The sequence below is a fragment of the Stegodyphus dumicola genome, chromosome X1 (assembly GCF_044657685.1).
Source record: "Stegodyphus dumicola isolate Sdum_Otavi_A_Nest chromosome X1, ASM4465768v1".
Classification (NCBI taxonomy): Eukaryota; Metazoa; Arthropoda; class Arachnida; order Araneae; family Eresidae; genus Stegodyphus; species Stegodyphus dumicola.
Genome location: NC_140780.1, coordinates 111,189,423 through 111,205,922, shown reverse-complemented (window position 1 = coordinate 111,205,922; position 16,500 = coordinate 111,189,423). Strand labels below are relative to the sequence as shown.

Below are 16,500 nucleotides of genomic sequence, written 5' to 3'. Positions count from 1 at the left end.
AAATGTAAATCAGTACATAAATCTTTCAATACTTTCTCTGTTTTAGCGGAATGGAATAAGACTACCGCGTATTGCATTTCCATTTTCCGATTATAAGTGAAAATGCAGCTGTCTTTTTTTAAAATAATAAATAAAATAAAATGCTTACTGCGGCCCACCAGCGGCCGAGTGGTAAAGTCGCTGAACACTGATAATTTCGATCTGGGTTCGATTCTAAGCGAACTCGCTCGCTGCATGGGAGTTTTCATGATTATCCCCATGTGTAAAGTGTAAACGAGCCATTTCCTTTAGAAGGTCCTCCACGAAGGCATCCCTCCTCATAGGCAGGTAGCTCTATTTTACTTCGCCATAATCAACTAAACTGAAAACTGGAATCGGGTACCAGCCAAAGCTCGTGCATAGGAGCGAGTTTCCCTAAGAAGTCTTCGATGAAGGCATTGCTCCCTTGATAGCCCTCGTGTGCTTTGCAGTAATTTAACAAACCAAACCAAAATGTTTACTGCTCTTTGAAAAGATCTGACCTTCACCTTCGTATGCATTATTATTATTATTATTATTTTATGATCTATTAAGTGGAAGAGTTCTTGATGTTGCTCCACAAACAATAATAAATAATGCAACTGTAACTCAAAATTCATAACTACAGCAACAATGTAGGAAAAGGATATGTCAAAAAAAAAGTAAAATAAACTCCTAGTTAAGACCAAATACGAAAATTTTAAATTAAATCTGTAAGTACTGTCGGAATTTTTTATGTTAATATATGCTAAATTTTCGTCACATGGAACCTTGTTTCTAAATCTAAGAGTAGCATAAAGTGTAATTAGGAGTGTCAGTGGCATTTGAAAATTTTACTTCTTGAGAATATTTAAGTAACTGGAATTTTGTGCGCACATATACAATAATATTACTTTATTAAGATATCAATACTATGCATTACTTTTTATCACGTGTTTATAAGGGCAATAATTTTTGGGTACTTACGTATTAACGCAACCAGGCCAAAATTCGCATAAATTGCCAAATTTGGCGACCCTACTTAAGGCAACCCTACGTGTTATACGTAGTTTTGTAAAAAGAGCATGTGAAGATTCACAAAATTTTCCTGCATTTTCGTGCAAATTTTTATAATTTATGAGAAAATAGCAGTGTACATGGATAAAGTCAAGAGTGTGCTCAATGCCATTTTTGTGCAATTCTGGGATGTTTTTTTAAGTAAAAATAAGTCGACGTGTACATGGTTACGGCGAATACGGTTTTCAATCAGTGCTAAAAGCAATAGTCAAAAGATTTCCGCCGAAAAAATAATTCTGCAACTTATTCAAATTCGAAACCGGAAGGGTTTAATTGCTATTTTATATTTTAAAACAAAATAATATAAAAAACTGTATTAAAAATTATCTGTAATTAATAAATGTACATTTTCTTTCTATTCATACTTTTTTACTCAAACTTACAAATCGCGCCAACCTGGTTGCGATAATACGTAAGTACCAATTTTTGCTATTCACTTACAAATCAATGTTATTCAGTAATTTTCCTCTTTATAATTTACTTTTTAAAAGCTCCTTCTTCTTTCATTTTTTAATAAAAAAACACAAAATTTATGAATTATAGACACTTTGCAATCTTTTGTAGTATTTCTTCACTGCCGACGTGAAGTCTTTGAAGAGCTCACAGAAATAGAATGTGGTAAGAATGAGGAAGATTTGCATTTGAAAAAGTCATAAATGAAAGTATTAGAGAAGCGCGGATACAGGATGAAAGAGTATTCAGCACAATATAAATTATATGTCAGCTGCTGAAAGAAACGCTCGAAATCTCAGATTTTCATAGTACTTTCTTTCTTTCCACCGACAGCGAGGCAGCCGGTCCACTGGGTAGTTAGCATATCGGCCAGGTAGCCCCGCTGACGGAAATAACTTGAACAAAAGACACACTTATAAATACATATTGTGCTCAAGACGACTGCTGGGGGCAGTGCAAACAAATGCTGGACGAAGACGATAGCGCATGATGCAAGAAGGGTGCATTGCGGGCGTGAAGAACAATTCCAGTTACATATTTACAGAGTAATGGATAGGTGGTTACAAATACTAAAAGTAATAAGAAGTAAAATACTAGAAAGTAAAACAATGCATAAAATAAAAAAAAGGAAAACAGTGGAAACAATACATAAAATAAGGCAAAATACATAGTTCAAGGTTCATAATTCAAGGTTTACAGTTCAAGAAGATAAATATATACAGGGAATAAGAAAAGCCGAATAAGCTAACTTAAGATAAAATTAGTTCGCTACAGGTACAGAGCATACAGGGGCTGTGCTGGTGACGAGGATGGTGGCTGAGAATTACTCCAGCCTGTCTGAGATTATGCGTGCAATGTTTATGCAATCGCATATGCGTTTCAATGCATTGCGATTTTTGGAAGTAGCTTCGGCCCATGCATGGATGTGGTTTGCTACTGGTTGCCTAAGATGATATTTAGCGGTCTCTCTGCAAGCGAACAGATAGTGGTCCGGATCTCCTACCATCCCGCATGAGCAATGCTCGTTTTCGCGTCGTCTGAAGCGATGCAGGTAAGTCATGAAGGGACCATGTCCTGTTAGATACTGAGTGAAGTGAGACGAGCCAGATTTTAGAAGCCGGCAGACTTTTGGAAAAAATCTGTAAACTCTTCTGCCGGTGGTTTCTGTCTCCCACAGATGTTGCCAACGTTTGAGTAATTCTCTCTCGAGCTCAGGTTTTAAGAACGAACCCGGGAGAGGCACGTTAAGTGTGCGAACGTGGGGGTCAGTTGCTGCTCTTTTGGCTATTGCATCTGCAATTTCATTACCCAGTATTCCAGTGTGGGCAGGTACCCACTGGAGTTCAGGCCTATAGTATTTAGGTGTTCTTAGTAAGAGTTTTTGTATGGCCCTGACGAGTGGATTTTTACTACATTTGCCTTGGATTGCCTGGAGGCTAGAGGCTGAGTCTGAATATATACTGGAATAGATATTTTCCAGTGCGTAGACAAGTGCAGCTTTTAATGCAATCAGTTCAGCCTGAAAAACTGAGTTGTGGTGCTTAAGCTTTCTTTCCCAGGTCTTTAAGATCTGGTTCCCAAGTAGAACACAGTATCCGCTACCGGTGCCACATTCTCCTTTGGAACCATCGGTGTAGATTGCAGTGGCCTTGAACCACGTTGGTGACCTGCAGTTAATCGAGATATTGAATTCGGCCGGGTGGCAAGGTGGCTCGGGAATGCTTTGCTCATAGTCAGTATAAACATAAGTCCTATCCCATAAACTTATTGTCTCTTTGAGTCGGAGCACTCGCACTATTGCACTTTCGAGCTGAGCTAAGAGATGCAGAGGCGGTAGTCCTGAAATCACGTTTAGAGCATTAGTGGGCGAGGTTTTATATCCTCGGGTAATGCTCAGGAGGAATGGTCTTTGTGCTGAGCGTAGCAGATTCTCCATTTTAGTAGTGATCGTTATGCCCCACATGGAGGCTCCATGTAGTGCAATACGTTCAGCAACTACAGAGTACCACGTCTTAAGCATCCTCGAAGAAACTCCCCATGTTGGGCTGCTGTTCTGAGCATGGAATGAAATATCCTGTGAAGTCGTGCCTTGACCTCCTTTAAATGTGGCATCCAAGTCAATGTGTCGTCAATTATAACTCCAAGGTACCTCAAGTTTCTGACTATTTTAATATTTTTCCCATGAAGGTTGATGCACGGGGTTCTTCGATGGCGCTTACCTGGACAGATAAGCATACCTTGGGTTTTTGAGTTGGCAATAGTTAACTTATGGTCATTGGCCCATTTGGCCATCTTGTCCATTGCTTGTTGTGCCCTAGTCTCATATGCGTTGCGGCTGTGCCCTTTGGTTACCAGCAAAAAGTCATCGGCATAAGCCAGTATTTCCGTGTGAGGATCTGTGTTAAAGAGGGTCAGCGCTGTGTCCGCTACAAGATTCCAGAGCAGTGGACCCAGACAGGATCCTTGAGGACAGCCTCTATTGATGGAACGTGAGTGTACTCCTGCGTCCGTAGTGGCTTGTAAGCGGCGATCACTTAGGTAGCTGTAAATAAGGTCAAAGAGAATCTTAGGGCTACCCATGTCCTGTAATCTCTTCAGTACATCGGGCCACCACAACGAGTCGAAAGCGCCCTGTATATCCACAGAGATAATGAGACTATGTTGGTTATTTATTCTGTTATTTGCTATTAATTTTCGTAGGTGCTGCAGCGCGTGATCCACCGATCTGCCAGGAATGAAGCCGTATTGTTTGTCATTTATGCTTTGTCCAGACAGGATATAGTGTTTAAGTCTTTGAAGGACGACTCTTTCTAGTACTTTACCCAAGGCAGGAAGAAGGCAAATAGGCCGGTAAGACGTTGGTACATTAGGGTCTTTTTTCGCTTTGAGGAAGAGCACCACCTCACCAAGTTTCGTGCCGGCTGGGAAATATCTGCCGGCTGGGAAATATTTTCATAGTACTGACGATTTCATATCATGGTTCCTATTTAAGAAAAAATAAGGACGTAAAAAATACTAAGAAAATTCTCCTTTACAATTCGCGTTACGCCACGTGGAAAAGGGAGAATAATGACTCCAAATCAGTTCTACCCACATATCTTCGAAGATTTTAAAAAGAAAAGTGCACTCTGCAGGAAATTACTGCTGTGGGAGTGGACAACAAAGAGATGTAAAAGAAAGAAAAAGCGTAGCTGAACATATGAACAATTTTTTTAAGTACTGAATGGTCAGATATAATGACAGCCCTAGCAAAATTTGACCCTGCAGATTTCTTCCAAAATGCAATAAATGCGAATATCTATCACAGAATGTTTAGTTACTGTTTGAGTTTTATGTCAGTGTTTACTATTTTATTTCACACTTCTCTTTATTCGTGTAAGTACTAATATTATTTCATGCAACTAAGGAATAACCACATTTATTAGTTAGTCCTAATGAAATAGTATTAGGCACTGCATTATTCCCAGAAGTTACTTCTTTTTGATGTCCGTCTTAACATGGCAAATTATTCGATAAATATATTCAATAAAGTCGTCTTATTTGTTGCATTACAGCAAAGACACTTAAATCGTTTTATGAAATGTGGCAAATAAATTTATTTACAGATTATAAAAAAATTTTAGGAGGTTGATCTCAATATTTTGTCTTTGTGCCTTTCTTTCACAGAATCTCTTGCATCAGACAACTTCAGGGTATTAATTTACGTTCACTACGAAACTAGTCAGATATTACAGATTTCTATACGTACCAGAGTAAATAAGTTTCATGAAAGAATGCCATTTAAAACTAATGACGATTCTTCAATATGCTTCAGAGCTGGAAAAATATCATAAAGTCTTGATTTGGGATTCAAACCAAATATTTTAAAGCAGTTTTTCATTTCTTTTTCCATTTGTAACTGCACTGATACTAAAGTAAAATTACTTCTATATTTTTTATTTGAAATGGTATTTAAACAATAAATAATGCAGTATAAAGTCAGCACAAAACTTAAGAAGAAAATACTTAACTAGAGAAACCTAAGTTTGAAGAAACTTTCATTTGAATTTCTTAACTCCCTTATTTTATTCAAAATCTTATGGAATAAATTTTTCTCAAAGAGTACTTTATTTCGTGATTAACTTAATTTCGTTTTTTGGAAGTGGCAGATTCAGGATTTTTAAAAGGAGTAAGTTTCGAACTTCCAGAAGAAAGATTCAAGATATAGTTATTTCCCAGGGTAAAATATCTTATAGCACAAACTATTCCTGAATTAGAGCATTTTTGAGAAAAAAAAAAAAAAAAAAGAAGAAGAAAATTGTACATTATAATTGCTGATTTGTTTATCCTGCTCTTAAAATGCCAAATTTATCATTAAATAGATGTTGCTGTTTTGGACAGAACTCGCGTTTGAAATTATTTCTTCGTTTGCACACTTACTGTTATTTTGCATCAACAAGTTACTTACTCAGTTTTTAGTATCACTTCTCTTTTCCGTTTCTCACCACAACTGTAAATCAATTAGAGAGTATTTAAGTATAGAGTTTTGGATTGGAAGACAGAATGTGTTTCTGTCTCTTCCAGGGACACGTTACTAAGTTTCGCCTGCTCTGGTAAGATGGTTATAGGATTATTCGGATTTGCGTTATAGCTATAGCTGTCGTAATTTAAATTATTACACCGTTGACTGTTTAGTTTCATCGCCACAGATGGTAGTTGATCTTGTCAAGCCCGAGAAGTGCCGTTTATGCTCAAATCCTGATTTAATAAAAAAAAAAAAAAAAGTTTGTTTTAAACATTTTCAAGACTTTGTAGATCTTTTCAGACACATCGATAATTCGCTTAACGTCTCTTAGGAGTTTGGAACTAGTTTATACTCCCATTTAAATAACATTTAGAAGAAATCGAAATTTAAATAACAGAGTAGTGATAACAATATGAATTTGTAAAACGAGTTATAAATATCTTTGTAAAAAAGACTTCATCTTGAAGGTACAAACTGAAATAACATTGAATCTCTGTGGCTTACACAAGTATCGAATAAAAGTTCTGAAATTAATTTAAACATAAGACTTAACATGTGTGTCCTTAGCACTCTACACTTCAGAATCATCTAAAATGGTTTTCTTCATTAACTTTTCTTACTTTCTTATAATTCCAAACGAAACGTTTTCTAAAGTGGTTTTCTTCATTAACTTTTCTTACTCTCTTATACTTCCAAACGAAAAGTTCTCTGTAATGTCCATTTGTGTCGTCTGTCAATAAATTGAAAGGTAAGGGAGTAATAAGCACTGAATCAGTCGAACAGCTCGCTTTTATGTTAATCAATAAGGGGAGTAATAAGCATTAATCAATAAGTGAGCTTTTAAGTTACTGAATCTAACAGCTCGCTTTTAAGTTAATCAGTAAGAGGAGAAATAGGCACTGAATCTGTCTATCAGCTTGCTTTTAAGTTAATCAATGAGTGATTCATGTATTTCCTAATTGCTATACTTGTATCTTAAATTAAACAACATTTTAATGCGTAAACCCCTATTGAAGAAAGAATCATTTTACAACTACGAAACAGATATCGGGTTTTTTTTTTTTTTTTTTTTTTTTTTTCCTTGTTCCACACAGCTCTCAATATTCATCTACGAAAATACTTCCTAGTTATCCGCTCCGTATTTATTAGCTGCGTATTTTGCTTACAGACATCTTAGAATTGAAATCTATAATTTTCATCCAACTCTGAAAAAGAACTAGCTACTAATCAAATTAAAAACAAATGCTTCTTCTCATTTCTGTTATCATTAGTAAGAAAAGTTAAATTCTAACAGTTAGTTATTTTTAACTTTTCTTACTAATGAAAATACTTATATTTATTATTTGTAACTTATATTTATTATTTGTGAGAATAAAACTTATATTTATTATTTGTAAGATTCTCATTAGTGTATTTCTCAGTTACTGTAGAAAGTGACGAAGCTTAAGAACTAGTTAGCGAATAATCGCTTAAGTTCGTGTAACAAGAAACAACAAGATGGAAGGGCAACTAACCCTTTATTATTCCAATAAGATTTAACAAAACTCCGTCTTGGAGTGTACAATCAAAGCCGACACTTGGGCTTGAACTTAAGAGACTAAAATTAAACTAAAACTAAGATTAACTGAAGAAATATAGCGGAAGCTATCAAGATTCTAATCGAGTTGGTCCCTTAACTCTATTTGACTACGAAGCTTATCAAGGGCCTGAGTACGGCCGAGCGTAATAACAGCTTTGAGAGAGAGAGTACCCAAAAGGCAAACGCGCGCAAATCAGAAACTCTGATTCTCTCTAACTCTGCAAGTAGACTTCGCGGTTTAAATACCGATCCTCCTCATTAAGTATTCAGAATGATTCTAAAACTACGTTCTGGCCGGAAGTAGTAAGTTGAAGTTAAGAATCTGACAGGAAAGGAACTTAAAATTTAACTGTTAATAAAATTAACATAATCCTTACAAAATGATAATTGTATCCTACACTAAAATTATTTTATGAATTTTGATTTGAATGTTGAATTGATTTTTATTTAAAAAGAGTATATTAGGCATACATGCGCATGACATGAAAAACTAAATGTTACACAACTCCCGCCACATACTGTAGAACACTACTTATATAATTAACGCTGCAGCATTTTATATAATTAGTGTTATACAGACTTATGAAACGCTATAGCGAGTTTTCTTCGGCTCCCATCAGAATATAAATTAGATTTAATGTGTATAAGAACAAAGTTTGTGAAGCAAGGACAGAGCTTTTGGGTAGCGACTCTTGGCCGTAGCCGAACTATCATCTCCCATTTTCTAGTTTTACCTGAAATGGCTTTAGCCCTTTGCTAGCCATGTTTGCTATGTTAATTAGAAGGCCTGAGCCAAAACTTATAATAGAAATTCCCTGTATCAATTTATACTTTAGTTGCTTAAGTTTAGCTTAACTTTTATGCTCTGTTAATCCCGTAAGAAGATGTGACTTGTTCTGTAACACGAGCTGTCTAGGCTGTTAAGTTGAAGTTATAATAAAAAGGTTTTATTTTAGATCTTTTTTCTGAGTTCGGTGTTAAAACACTGGAAGATTAATACGGGGTGATAAGAGAGATATTGGCTACAAAGTCAGATTTTGCACTAAAGTAGTTAGATTCTGTACAAAGCTAAAACAGAGTTTGAAATGCGCGTTATTTTTATCAAATCAATTTATTTATGTAAAATAACAGTTTCAAGTTAACGAAGTGTATAGTTGCATGAAAACAAAGAAATTTAATAATAAAATTTTAATTTCATTTTATAGAAAATGTACTCGTGCCAAAAATATTTCGTCATTAATTTTCGGAGGCAGAGATACTAGATCATTGACATTTTAAAGCAGAAATGTTACACGATTGACATTTTAAGGCAGAAATATTAGAATGTTAATTTTTTAAATCAAAATTACTAGACTATAAGATTTTCAGGACAGAAATTATCAGACCGTTAGAATTCACGTAAGAATCCGCTTTACCGCTGAAAGTCATTTTAACTTTCGGTAATACTAAATACAGCAACCAGTACTTAATATCCATTTAAGCAAAGAGCTTCATTTTAGTCTCATTGTCTCATATTAGTCAAATATTTCAGAGTTTCTCTCTAGGCTAAGATTTGATGTTTGGATGCCATTCAGTATCGTGCATATTATAATGAAGGTTAACCACTAGTTAATAGACAAGAGGCATTGTCAGCCCGAAACAAACAGGTTCGTTAAAAAACATTTTCTCAAAAGTCGACTGATGATGACAAACAGCTTCAAGTCGTAAACCAGCAGGCTGAAGTAATCTTTACAACACGTTTCCTTTAGTGTTACCAAATCGTGATACTACGTTATCTCTCCAAGTGATACGTTTTTTAGTGATACGTGTTCTAGTTGAAAAATCACGTATCTCCCCAAGTGATACGTGATTTTTCATCTAAAAACAAGAGTGTTCATCATTATTTCCATTTTGATTTTTGATTCAATCAAAATGTTAAAAAAATTCGATTTGCAGAATGTATAATTAACTCCATATAAGTATCTATTTGTTACTCCTAATTGATGGAATTCGATTACACTTGTAAAGCGCTTTTATATCTCTATCCTATTTGTTAGCTTATTCCTTTTTTTTTTTTTTTAACTTTTATTTTGCCAGAGCTTTATTACGTTCTTATGACGTATTGCATAGCAATGTACCTAAAGTTAACTGGGAGGCTTTTCTTAAATGTAATTTTTTATTTAAAATACATAAGACATTTTCATGCATTTTACGATTTTTGATAATTCTATTTCAGAATGCATATTGGTCTATAAAAGAGATGAACAACAAAACCTTAATGTCTGTATAAAAGTTCTCAAATCTCGTACTTTTAATCAGATTTTGATGATCACATGCGCAAAATATACGGTAATATCTCTTTTAATTTGCACAGTAACTAAAAAGATTTTAACTATTAAAATTTTAAAATTAAACAATGGTAACTTCATATTATTGACTTTAAAATATTGTGGACAAATATTTTTGTTATAACTTCTGTAAAGTATTTTCTCCCTCCTTACCACGTGCCTTCGCTGTGTAAAAAGAAAGCAGGTCTAGCTAGCAGTCGGAAGTTCGAGACCCGGCGAGGACACTGCTCCCGTTTTCCTGTTTCCTGACTCCAAAAATAATAAGCCTCTGCAGTGACTCCGGAATTAAAACAAATACATAAATAAATAAATAAATAAAAGGTGGTGGACGGTAATTCCTCACCACGAGGATTTGACGATTGGATTCCTTCCTGTCCAGTTGCACTTTAAGTTAGGAGAATGTGGAGTATTTTCTCCCTTCTTACTACGTGCCTTCGTGATGTAATCGGAAAGCAAGTCCGGCTAGTATTTGAAAGTTCCTGAGTTCGGGTCTCGGGTAGAGCATTGCCTATTTTTCACGTCAAAACAACTTTATATATATATATATATATATATAATAAGAAGTAACTCGCATTTTAAGATCTGTTCTCAGGGAAATTATGGAGTTTTCTAATATAAATGTGATAGTGTTATAAAATAATGCTTAATGCATGGCATTGTTTAGAGGTCAAGATAAAAGGACTTTTTCAAAGATTAACTTGCATTGTATTGAGTAAGCATTTATATAGTAATAATGAAGATAAATGAAAGAATTTAACCATCATTGGTTTGTAACAGAATCTATTTATTGTGGGTATAATTTTATCGCAAACTGGACATAGTAATCATTTGAAGAAATCTTTCTTTCGCTATTAAAAGGAAGCCTGCTGATATAATAATTATACACAAGAAAAGATGCGCAAAATCATGGAAATTGCCAGAAGGATAAATAAATAAATAATATTATCAACGAGAAGTACACTGTGTAGTATTATATTATTGTATCTAAGAAGCTTGTGTCAAAGTCCTGCAGACCCTAATAGGCTGATAGCGATATATCACTCAGTCTGAAATAAATCAGAAAGTCTTAAAAAAAATTTAAAAAAAAAAAAAGGGTTAAAATAACATTTTTTATTTAAGTCTTAAATGAACACAAAGGCACAGCTTATGCGATAGATGATCTTCCGTTACATGCGGATATTTAAATTAAATGAGGTAACGTTAAATACAAATGTAGGTAACGTAGTCTATGACTATAATACAGAATAATCTACTTAAACTGCCTCAGCTAGTTTAAAGACGCATATTTTAAACGACGGCTAGCAAGATGCCACAGCCGTAATATGATTTAGGCATAACTGGATATGGCAAGTAGAGCAAGACGCTACGGCCAGAAGCTTTAATTTAAACATTCAGAATCCTCAGCTTAAATGCGTAAAACTAATTTGTCCAAAACAATTAATTTGCATTCTGGCGAGGGCTAAAGAAAGAAGTTATAGTGAAGGCTTAAATCATAATAACTGGTTAATTAACATAAAATACCTTACACCTGAAACCCACCACGCGAATCTTTCAGTTTCTGGAATCCTCTAAACGAAGCTTTGATACTATCCCTAAATAAACCTGCAGGACATGTCTATTGAAATTTGTTTTTCAAATAATCGCAATTGCATTTTTTTTTCAAAAATTCTTTGCTAATTGTTTTCCGACATTGAGAAACAGATCATTATACAGAATTTTTTCATGTATTTCATAGCTGAAGGAAATCTTATAAAAATAGTGGTCAAAAATATTTTTAACAATTTTAAGATGAATATGCTTAAAATAGAATGTTACAAAGCTTTGTATTAATAAAAAACTATCTTCTGAATTTTAAGAGGTCTGTTTTGAGCTAATGTATTTAAAATTTAAATACTGTTCTTTTATCTAACTGCAAAGCTCCAAAAAGAAAAAAGGTAGAACGCGAAAAAGAAAATAATATTGAAGATTAAATTTACAGCAATAGTGCAAAATGTCCTGATCCTACAAAAATAATGTTTGTATCAAACAGAATAATATATATGTATTATGCATACCAATGACAGTAATTGAATGTTTTGGCCTTTTACAGTTTTTAATTGATTTTTACTTTATACACACATATATAATGCCAATACAGAATAAGAATTACAATTTAGGTTAAAATAACACTCCGAACAGATATTAATTTTGAAGTCAAACAACAAAAATCAGCGTTATATTTGCAAATTCTCACAGTACTATATATACCTCGCACACACACTTTGGCAGTTGAGGATGATGGTTCGGTAAAACCATCGAAATTAGTCCTGTCAAAATTTGCAAATATAACGCTGATTTTTGTTGTTTGACTTCTAAATTAATAAGAATTACGAGTTGAATACTACGTAAATCACGGTCGACAAAGTCGTAATAGGAAAATGAAGAAAGTGAACTAATTCAATTAAAAATTTATATTATAAAAACCAAAAATAAAATAAAAAGAATTTTGAAATATTGTAAAAGAAAAGGTGACAGATGGAAGAAATTGCCTTACAATCACTTAATGTCTGTGAAAAAGCAAATTAAACTGAGATGCAAAAATATAAATGCAAATAAAAATTATAGCAGTATGACAGAACAAGTATCGAAAAATGAAAGATTGAAAAGATTAGCTAAATAATGCTGACTCTTGTCTTAAATAATCCTTCTTTGCTTTTGTTTTTGTTATTACATATATACATTATTTTGACCGGAAAAATAACAGTTCGTATTATTTACAGGTCAACGTCTTAATTTAAAGCCTAAAAAATCTGGTTTCACCCCACACTTACATATATATATATAAATTATGTTATAAGACTAAAATCAGTTCCTATTTAATTTAAATTTTTAATCTAACCTATTTAGACTGAAGAACGAATTATTGGCCTATCTTTCCTTTCGATTCCAGAACGATAATGTAATTTCAAAAATATAAAAATAACTAAAATATTTATTTCCGTTTCAGCGTGAAGTTACAAAAAATAAAGCAGTTGAAAGAACTAACTTCCTCTTCTTGCGGGTTGAAGAGGCAACAATGATCCAAATTATTTACAAGTCAACGTTTTCATTGCACAGTTCCTAACGCAATATTAATCAAACTTACCAGTTCGTAGTTTTACCACTCTTAACAAATATATTTGAGTAGAGGCTTACGTCTTTCACATCATGAAAAATAAGGTGATAGTGTAATTTAGAAATCTTTAAGAGATAGCAGTTCTCTCTTAGAGGAATTTAATAAAAAAAAAATGACAAAAGTTCAGAGTAATTTTTAACTGAATACAGAGATTTTGATCTTCGTTTGCATAAAATGGAACTATTCTCTTTCAAAGTGAAATAAGAATTACTAGTATGCTGCTGCATTCAACTATACTTTGTTTTTAAAGAAAAGTTTTATTGTTGGAGGCTGTCCAAGTTTTTATTCATCGAATGAGCTGAATTTTTTTCCGAATTAAAAAAGGACTCAAAGTTCAGAAATAATAATGCTAAACCACTGCTTTTAAATTTTCTTGACGCAGAGTCGAATTCATTTCAGACAAGTAAGATAAACACAGATATTTGAATTTTTGCAGCCTGTTTAAGGTAATTTGCATAAAAGATAGAAATTGTACTGAATGCAATTTAAAGGATAAACATCAAATAAGGGTATGAGAGAAAAACTTTTTTACAGAAATGAAATGTTTAGTTGTATACATTTCAAATTTAGAGAAATTTTGATAAGATTAGCTGAGAAACATAATAACATATTTACATAATGAAGAGATTCTTTCCTATAATTAAGTAGAATATATCTTATACGCATAGGAAGGAGATGCTTCTTATATTACATATTTTTAGCAGCTATTTTCTTGTTATTCTTAAGCTGAAAAGTTTGCTTGCAAATAATCATTAAAAAATTATAAAAATCAGATTCCAATTTGTGGCAAGGTCTCAAACTGTTGAAAAATGCCTAAACAACACTTCTGAAATAAAGCATAGAGAAAACATGTCACAATAAAAAAAAACGTTAATAAAATATCCTTACCTGAGAGCTACTTCATTTACAAATATATCCTGTAAAAATATCCATTAAATTGTTCAAAATTCTGAAAAAAATTTTGTTCTCGGCAAGAAAGAATCATTTCTTTTAGAACATTCGACATCAACGTACGTAAGATCATCCGTTTACATATCACAATCGAGTGACAGGTTTCTGGACGAAAACAGAAATAGCCCATAGATGACGGAAAGACAACGAGGATGTGCTAAGACCGCCGCTCGTATCCTAGAATTGACAGTTACCCTTCGGCCGCCAGTAACCCGAAGAGTTGGCGGCCCAGTTTCTTACCTTGACAGCCCTTGGGCGGAGCGGTATCTTGGATGAGCGTTCAAGCCTGACGTCACAGTGGTTACACGTCACAAAATGAAAACTTAAGAGCGCTTCTTTCATTTTTTGCGCCAAAAAGAATCATTAATCGTCATTTAGTTAAGGTTAGCAAAATTTGCCTAATTACTACTGTATAAAAATGTAGGCAGACAGCTTACTTTCTCTACACATAAATTTAATCAAAGATAATTTCAAGGTATTTTTTTAATGAAAATGATATTTTGCTACATCTTCGAACTACCAGTGCTCCGGATGAAATTCCTATTTTTTAAATTCTATGCATATACTAATTGGGAATCAATTATCTTTTGAAGGTTAATAAATTAGAAAAGAAGTATGCGCATATGCAAATAACTGGAGCTGTGCCAATAATTCGCACATATATTCTAAACGCTACACTATATGCAGCTGTCTGTCTAGTCTATTTCTTTACATCAGTGAAAGTTCCACTAATGGCTAAGTGATTAAGACCGCTGAACACTGGGAGTTCGATCTTAGCCGAACGGGCTGGCTGCATGGTTGGTTTTCGTAGTTTCTACATGAACGCGAATACAAGCCAGTTTCCCTTACAAAGTCTTCCACGAATGCATCCATCACCCTCGCCAGATACACCTCGTGTGCTTTTCCATGTTCAGTTAACATTTACATTACTGGTTGGCAAACTGAGGCACGCACACACTTAAGCTATGCAAGCAACTTTCGTGGGGGGGGGGGGCAACCGAAAACACGAGAAAGGCTCAACCGTAAAATAAAAATTCTTATTTCGTTTAAAAAGAAAAGGTGATTTTTTGATAAAAGTTCTCTCAGATTGCTAGCCATGTCTTAAAAGTTTATGATGCCTTTCTTAAAAACCTTTATTTGTTCTTCATCCATAATCTACCTAAAAAGTAAGTTCTGTAACTGGCTAAATTTGGGGATGAGCCTTTTAAACAAATTAAAATTGAAATTTTCAACTGGATAGCGAGAACAAAAAAGCAATAAATTCGTGAAAGAAATTAAATATATATATGTGTGTGTATATATATATATATATATATATTGAGGATTCATAATCTCCCAACTACAGAATTCCGATTAAAATTTTAATTAGAGAAACGTCAGTTTGGGTTTACTTTTTGTACTTCGTTTCCTAACTTGATATTGTGCATTACTAAAGAAATTGTATAACACTTATTAAAGACAATTTATAGTAAAATATTACATTTTTTAAATTTTTTTCATTAGCAGTTCATAACAATTAATAATAAAGGAAAATGTTACAGTATTAAAAATGCCTGATATTTTAATTATACATTATGCTTTCACAATGGATTTAAAAACTGCTTCAGACGATTCCAAATATTTACAAATCCCTTTGAAAACCTCAAAGAAAAAAATTTATCTTGGGCGTGCATTAGATTGTAGAATTCCTCACTTTGTAAATGCTAACTTACAGTTGAACGTGAAGAATCTTAAGAACTGATAAGCGAATAATCGCTTGAGTTCGTGTGACAAGAAACAACAAGATGGAAGGGTAAATAACTCTTTTTATTATTCAAATACGATTTAACAGAACTCCGTCTTGGAGTTGTACAATAAAAGCTGAAACTTGGACTTGAATTTAAGAGGCTAAAAATTAAACTAAAACTAATCTAAAGAGATATAGCCGAAGCTATCAAGATTCTAACCGAGTTGTCCCCTTAACGCTAATTGACTGCGGAGCTATCAAGGACCTAAAGTAAGGCCAAGCGTAATAATAGCTTACGAGGGAGTAGCCTAAAAAGGCAGAATACGCGGTAACCCTCTCTCTAAGACCGAAGTACTTCGCGGTTAAATACCTCTCTTCTTCATTATGTATTCAGACTTGATTCTAAAACTACGCTCTGGCCGGAAGTAGTAAGTTGAAGTTAAGAAATGACAAGAAAGGAACTTTAACTTAAAATTTAACTGTTAATCCTTACATAGCTTCCGACCAGACTTTAAATAGTCACAAGTTAAAAGTCTCTAAACGACGTTTAATAAGTTTACTTTATTCATTCTTTTACAGTATCAAATTTAGGTTCAAATACAGCAAGTTAGCAGATGTTTTCTGATTTATTTTTTAAACTTGTATTTTTTAGTAATTTTTGTAAAATTTTTGAAAAGCGTTTTGAATTACGACCTATAAAATATTTACAACTGCTTTAAAGTAAATATACTT

General features: G+C 33.6%; 1 protein-coding gene across 3 annotated transcripts in view; it reads right to left on the bottom strand.

Annotated features, from left to right (window-relative positions):
• LOC118188797 (chitin synthase chs-2-like) overlaps positions 1-14,229 on the bottom strand; it is a 103,156-nt gene extending 88,927 nt beyond the window's left edge. For all 3 annotated transcript variants that reach the window (XM_035359306.2, XM_035359308.2, XM_085808138.1), the window contains exon 1: positions 13,980-14,229. The gene's annotated coding sequence lies outside the window, so the exon portion shown is untranslated. The remainder of the gene's footprint in view (positions 1-13,979) is intronic.
• Between the last annotated feature and the right edge of the window lie 2,271 nt (positions 14,230-16,500).